This window comes from Daucus carota, chromosome 5 (genome assembly GCF_001625215.2).
Source record: "Daucus carota subsp. sativus chromosome 5, DH1 v3.0, whole genome shotgun sequence".
NCBI lineage: Eukaryota > Viridiplantae > Streptophyta > Magnoliopsida > Apiales > Apiaceae > Daucus > Daucus carota.
In genome coordinates, this window is record NC_030385.2 from 15,080,820 (window position 1) to 15,088,499 (window position 7,680).

The 7,680-nt window shown below is 33.2% G+C and overlaps 1 non-coding gene across 1 annotated transcript; it reads right to left on the reverse strand.

The window, feature by feature from the left end:
- Positions 1–7,297: 7,297 nt before the first annotated feature.
- On the reverse strand, positions 7,298–7,404 carry LOC135146932 (small nucleolar RNA R71). Its single transcript, XR_010284025.1, has one exon. It is a non-coding gene; the product is annotated as a small nucleolar RNA R71 (small nucleolar RNA).
- Positions 7,405–7,680: the final 276 nt, after the last annotated feature.

A 7,680-nucleotide genomic window follows, 5' to 3' on the forward strand; every position in this document is an offset into this window, starting at 1 on the left:
AGCCCTTACAAAGGCTTGGAAGTGGTTGTGGTTGAGCTCGGTTAGTGTAAGAAAGCTTGTAGATCAAAACCTTGAATATATGAATATATATTTGAGAGAGAGAAGGTTTTGGTGGAGAAGTATATTTGAGAGAGAATATAAACTTGTATTTCTTGATAACTTCTCAAAATCTCAGCACTTTCTTGTCTCTTAGCTTAGAAGTATTTGGTGTGTGGGATGTTGGTATTTATAGAGGAAAGTGAGTGGAATGAATGGTTGAGATGAAAGGAAAATGAAGGGTGGAGATTGAAAAGGTGTGGATTGTGGTTTTGTTGTGTTAGTTGCCCACTTGTATAATAAGACAAACAACTTTATGGGGAAAATCTCAGCTGATTTGTGTCACTAGAGGACAAGCACGCTTCCCAAGAATTTGATTAATAACGTAACTTTGTATCGTTATTAAATGCGACGATTTTTCGAAACCTCCAAGAAATTACACCAAAAATATGATAAATTATAGAATAATGGAAAATAGTGGTCTGGAAATTTTGGTCAATTTTGGTCAAAGTTGACTTGGTCAAACGTCCAGTCAAAGATCTCAGTCAGCCCCTAAAAAATAGCGTCCGGACCAAACTTCTCAGAAAAATATGAAACATTTACTATGCACCAAAAACATTATTCAAATGATCTATCTCAAGTTTCAAGTCATTCTAGCAAGTAGAAGTATTTTATTTGGATTAAAAGTGATAAAACGAGTCTTCGGTTTTGAATAAAATACGATTAGCCTTTTTCTAGTTTGAACAGAAATTTGGCTAATATTTTGACTTGAGTAAAACATTTAAAATATATTTCCTTGAAGATAAGATATTTGAGATTTGAAGGAAATATGTTTATGATTTAAAAGAGTTTATTCCATAGAATAATACATTGTATAAATGGGGAATAAATCTTTAAAATCTGAGACTTGAATGAAATATTTTTGTCTCTTTAAATAAATGTCAAAAGAGTGTTCTAAATAATATAATGGATGTATATTCCTTGTTCAATTTTTTTTTTTGCATTTTGCTTTTGCAATTGTAAAACAAGAAGATATCATTACTAGATATTTCTCGTCCGATAAATTGCGTTTTAAACCTTTGAATACTCCTTAGATAAATATTGAAAATATTTTTGTAAACATGGAGTATCATTTATATTTATGTAAAATAAATATATTTTGGAAATCCTTTTTGAGCTAGAGTTGACCATTTGACTTTTGATAAAATCATTTAAATAATATGTCCTAATGGAGAGGATTCTAAGTGTATTTAAATTTTATGTGAGTTATACAAATACCAAAACATATTAATAAATCAAAGATGTCCTTTCAATCTTCCCCTTTTTGGTATTTGCCAAACAAACATAAAATTTAAATAATTCTAAGTGTGTGCTTCCCCTACATGTATGCATGATTTAACCAATTTGAATTTTGCACATAATAATAAGGGTTAGTCAAAAGAAAAATCATCTAATAATTGCTTCCTGCAAAAATAAATTAGCTAGTCAGTATGTGCTCAAAAGGATTTGATTAGACTGTAAAAATTTAAAATTTTAAAATTGAGTCAATTTTCTTCTTCCCCTTTTGTTTGGTATAAGACCAAAAAAAAAAAGTTTTTAGAATATGTGTGACCAAGAGGGATAGGTTTTCGAAAGAATTGAAGTGTAACTTTAAATCCGTTAGATAGTGTCATGTATTTGAAATCTAATGACTTAAAAGACATGTTTTGAGACACGTTTCTAAACAAAGTTCTAAGCATGAATCTAACAAGTAAATAGTCATAACTTGAGTTTTAGACAGCTTGAAAAAAATATGAGCACTTAGTTAAACTCCTATTCCAAATGCAAGTAAAGTTTAGGTACAGCTTAAAAAAAACTTTTCTTTTTATCAGTCGAACGTATTTATCAGCCGAAAAATATCAAGTAATTTGCATAAGATTTTGTGAACTTAACAGCATATGACAGTGCGTGTCTCATAACATTCATTATTGATTAATCAAATAAGCATTTAAGAAAATTTTGGAAATTTAAGCCACTTAAATTTAGAGAGCATACCAAAAATTTTCACTAGGATACAGGTGTACAGATACATAATGTTAGTGTAACAACAGTTGTCCAAACTATACACGAACTATTCTAGATACAATTAATCAATCTGACTTAAAACGAAGTTCAGTGTTTAAGAAACCAGGTATATGATCTGACTGAGTTTCGAAAATTACATAAGCTATTCTAATACATTTTATGATCTGGACTACTAATACAGATACTGAACTAATACATTCTAACTGATTTCTACACATATCTAAGTCATCAACTTCTTTAAACAACAATGGAAATTAACATCCCTGCAAACACTAATATAGCATCTATTCTTCAAAATATGCAGATAGTATATGAATGACAACTTTCTTGCTGGATTGGCTTTCCAAAATTATGAATGCTATGACAAATAAAGGAGTATATTTTGCTCACCTGAATATTTGACTTCAAAAGAAGTGATGCATAAAACTCATCCTTGAAATTTGATCACCAAAATTTCTTGTTTAAGTTTCATGTCTTCACCTGCTCACACACTACATAACATCTAAACAGACTTATAAGAAATAGCTGTAAGACACAAGAGTAACAGGAATGAATTATATTACAAATTGAAAATCAGTTTCTACCAATCAGTGTGGTTCACTGATTAGATGAAACTAGCATCCATCCCTGTTTAAGTACATAGCCAAGTCTTGTAACTTCAAGCACATAATCAAAGTTAGAGATTACAGTAATCCAGCAAATTCAAAAGCAAATTACACTTCTTGAAATAAAATTCAAGAACCAAAAGCATACCGTAACAGCAAGTTAATCAGCCAGCAAACATTATACCAGTCAGCAGTTACTTGATGGTCCATGGCAGCAACAAAACCAACATTTCCAAAGCTTAAATCCACAAAATCATCAGGTCCTTGACCCCCAATACCAACACCAACAGGTTCAATAGCATGAAACATATCCACATCCCTAATTAAGTTACCATTTCCACTCATTTGCACTTGATATAAATTCCCTATATCAATGTCCATTTGCCTAGAACCATTAAGAGATGCAGCAGCTATACCCTCTAAATAGGTCACCCTATTTATGATATTAACATTTTCATCCTTAAGTCTTTTCATCTCAATTTTCTGTTCTTCTATCACCTTAAGCACATATATATTTTACATATGTATATGTATATTTATATGTATATATATTTAAATAAATATTTATGTATATAATATATGTACTTATATTTTACATAAGAAATTATATAATTAAGTGTATATATATATATATATATATATATATATATATATATTATATTATGTGCATAAATATATTTATATTTAGAGAGAGCTATATATATCTTTTTATATTTATATTTACACATAGTTATATGTATATTATATATATATTTAAATATATGAGAATATATTTAAATATATGTGTGTATATATATATATTACTATATGTTTACATAAATATTATATATATTTATATATTTATATATACTTTTCTTTATATATTTATGTTTATAAAACATACTGTGCAGTGGCGCAGGTTTTGACTGTGGTGCAACTTTGACTAGCCAAGTCAAAGTGCCACTTATTGTGGTCAAATGAGTGATATGTTTTAGGTGCAAGTTTGGCTTTATGAAGCTAACCATGGTTAGTTTATGAAAAGCCTATAAATACCCCATGTGTGTTCTCACAATAGTCACACACACTCTTGACACATATTGTACAAACTCTTTCCACACAACCCCTTAGCTTAGCACACCAAAAGATATATATTTTAAGAGGCTAGGGGTTGTAGTGTTTGTATCGATAGTCATTGTTGCCAACCTTCGGGTTTGGATTAATAGCACCCTTCGAGGTATTTATCAATATACAGATATACCTTGAAAAATACTGTGTTGGTTTAATATTTTCATATCCTCAGAAACCGACCCGATATATATCCGGAACACGAAACGCATTACAGGACTGCAATTTATTTATCCGCAAGATTCAACAGAATTTTCAAATTGTAGTGAGTATCGTATTCAACCCCCCTTCTACGATACTTTGGACCTAACAAGGCACATCGGAGGAAGGTCCTGACTAGAATTCAGAGTTATTAGAGTGTGATTGAGCTTAATTGAGATTGTTTGGTGGTCACGACCGAGAGTGCCACGTTGATGGCAAACAAGCCACATGCATCTACTGATTTAACTTTTTGTCCAAGATATAACAGGATTAATGGACAATGACTTAATTGATAATATTTATTGGTATAATTAGTTGATTGATAGCTTTTTGAGTATGATGACCCAAGTGAAAGTTTCTAGTCAACCGAGTGACCAAAACGCCATTTAACCCGATCTAATACTAATAACAAGTGCATAAGATTTTACTTATACAAAACTTTATTCTGTTATGAAATATAAAGGTGGATGACTCTTGACTCTTGGATTGAGCTTATGACACTTGGCTCTTGATGTTTTCTATCAATAATGTATTTGACTTTTGACTTTTCATTTTTCTTGAGACTTATCTATCGATGGCCCTATAAAAGCCACCTGTATGAGCTTGCTATGTGATGAGATGAATAATACAATATATCTACTCTTTCTTTATTTATCTTTCTCAATTTTCTTTCTACATATATTATTACATAACACATTATGATCTTGACTTGCTTTTTTGTTTTGTTTATGACTCGCTTTTCGCTTTGTTCATATATTGCACACCTCGTTTTTTTCTACGTTCATGTGTTGGTGTATTTTATCACTACGCCATAAAAGGCCTATCGCAACATGATCTTGTTAAATGTTGCTAGATTATGTTACCTTAGTTACACCACCTTTACCCTACCGCAACATTGTGTTTTTAATGTTAGCTTAGCCAGAAAAGTGATGTTACCTTAACTAAAAATTGTGTGAGGTTGCAACATCCATACAATATGTTTGCCTAGGCTACTATAAGGTATATATTATTTGTTTACATAAAATTAAAAGTAAAATTAATTATTTTTATAAAGAAATAAAAAATGATCATGTAATATTATTAACAAATCCTATTTAAGTTATATAATAACAATAATAATAATAATAATAATAATAATATATTGAAAAAGTAACAATTTAGTAGCTGAGTAGATTTAACTTTAAGATTTGATTTAAATGTTAATTAAAGATTCATTTATTAAAAATTTTACAAAAAATAAAATTTTAAACAAAAGAATTCAGATACATAGCTTGACACGGTTCCCGGTGAGAAGGAGTAGCGGGATTTTGATTTTTATTACCCGCCCCGTTTTTAGACACACAGCTTCACTAACTCTCTCACACTCACTTCACTAACTCACACCCCTCTCTCAGCAGTGATAAGTGGATTTCATATCCACTTGGAAGCCTTCGTTTTGACTTAAAACGATGAAATGGCCTCAAGCTTTTTATGTTTTTGATATTTTTTTAGTGTTGTGTTGTGTAGGTTTCTTGGAAGGAGGATGAAGAGGAGAATCATAGCTTTCATTGAAAAAAAACGGCGAAGCAATCGGATGCCCGAGGAGAGAGTTATGGGCAAAGAAGTGTTCTGCCATTGTGAGGCCCCCGCCTCACACTCTGAGCGGGATTTTTGGCCCGTTTTGACCGTTTGTGATCCGTTTGAAGGCCCGTTCGCTGGGGAAGTACAAGAAAGGCTTGGGGGACTAAAAACAGAACCTAGAAACATTCTAAGGAGCACGTGACGGCTACGGAGAAGATCAAGATCGAATTTCATAGCTTTTACTTTTGTAAGTCTTCGAAGTAGGCGTAACTTTGGATGCTCGTTTCGGATTTGTTTCTTAACTCTTATTCTCGTACTTTGACTTTGTTTTTCATATTCAGTACCATGTTTACATTCGAAACCATGATGATGAGAAGTTCGATTATGAACTAATCATTATCGTGGGATTCTAGCGGATTTATATATGGATTTCAGTAGTTAATTTGCGTTAGTTATTTGTGTAATGAATGTTGATTTCTTCGTATTGGTTGTTCTTATTCGTCTTGGATGCGTAGCTAACATCTAAGTTGTGGGTTAATCTTTATTGAAGCGATAGTGGATATATTGATTTAGAACTTGCCATGCGAACATAGGATTATGTATTCGATATACAAGATTAGGGGTGTGATTTTAACCATCTTGCATCGCCCTATGTAGTCTTGATAGATAACTTGTTTTTCAACCGTTATGCTTTCAAATTCTATAGACATATAGGGTCTAAGCATAATTGGTGTCTGTTTACCTTCTATCTTAATTGTGGATGTGTAGCAGTATGGTGCACGTATAACGACAGTTAGCGTGTATCAGTTTCGTGTTATCTGATTAGTTATCAACCATCACATATCGATAAGGCATAACTCTGAATGAAGTATATAATGAAGTTAGAATCCCATGTTTTATTCTCAATAGTAATTCGATTTTAATTCTCTTAGTTATAATTCGACTTCAATTAGTTAATTTAGATAAAAACCAACCAACTTGTTAATTTTCCGAGCATTGAATAATAATCATACATTGGTGCATAAGTGCATAATTCTGAATACACCAGTCTCTGCGGGAACGAACTGAATTTGATTCTATACTACTTGTGATCACGTACGCTTGCATGATTTTGTGCGAACAAGTTTTTGGCGCCGCTGCCGGGGACTCGGTGTTTTACTTTAGTTTATGTGCTTGTCATTAGTGGTCGTTAAAGTTCAGTGACTTGGATTCTTTTCTCACTTTAGTTCGTTGTGTGTGTTTCAGGTATTTGAGTGACGTGTATGCGAACACGTTCTCAGGCTCGTAAGGAAGCATTGGTTAAGGAAGAAACAATAGTGAATACTACAATGGGTGATCAACCACCAGTTGCGAATGATACTAAGGCTCTTAAGGCTTTCTCTGAGCCTAAAATCAATGACATTCAGTCGAGCATTGTCAGGCCAGCAATTCAGGCCACCATTTTCGAGATCAAACCGAGCACTATTCAGATGGTGCAGAACTCAGTGCAGTTCGGGGGTTCTCCGACTGAGGATCCTAATACGCATATTCGGGACTTCATTGAGATCTGCGACACTTTCAAGTTCAATGGTGTTACTGACGATGCCATCAGATTGAGGTTGTTCCCATTCTCTCTGAGGGATAAAGCTAAAGGATGGTTGCATTCTCTTCCTGTCGGATCTATAACGACATGGGGGGATCTGGCTCAGAAATTTTTTACTAAGTTCTTCCCTATGGCTAAAACAGCTGCAATCAGGAATGCTATCACTCAATTCTCTCAGCTGTTTGGTGAAACTTTATGTGAAGCTTGGGAACGCTACAAGGAGATGCTTCGAAAGTGCCCACATCATGGGATGCCTGATTGGATGGTGATAAATTACTTTTATAATGGCTTAGGTCCTCAATCGAGGCCAATGCTCGATGCAGCATCAGGTGGAGCTCTATGGGCTAAGAGCTATGATGAGGCTTATGAGTTGATCGAGATGATGGCCGCGAATGAATATCAGAATCCTACTCAGCGTCTTCATCAGGGCAAGGTAGCGGGGATTCTGGATGTTGATGCTACTTCAGCCATAGCTGCTCAGCTTAAGGCTCTTACTATGAAGGTGGATTCTTTGGCAAATCTAGGAAA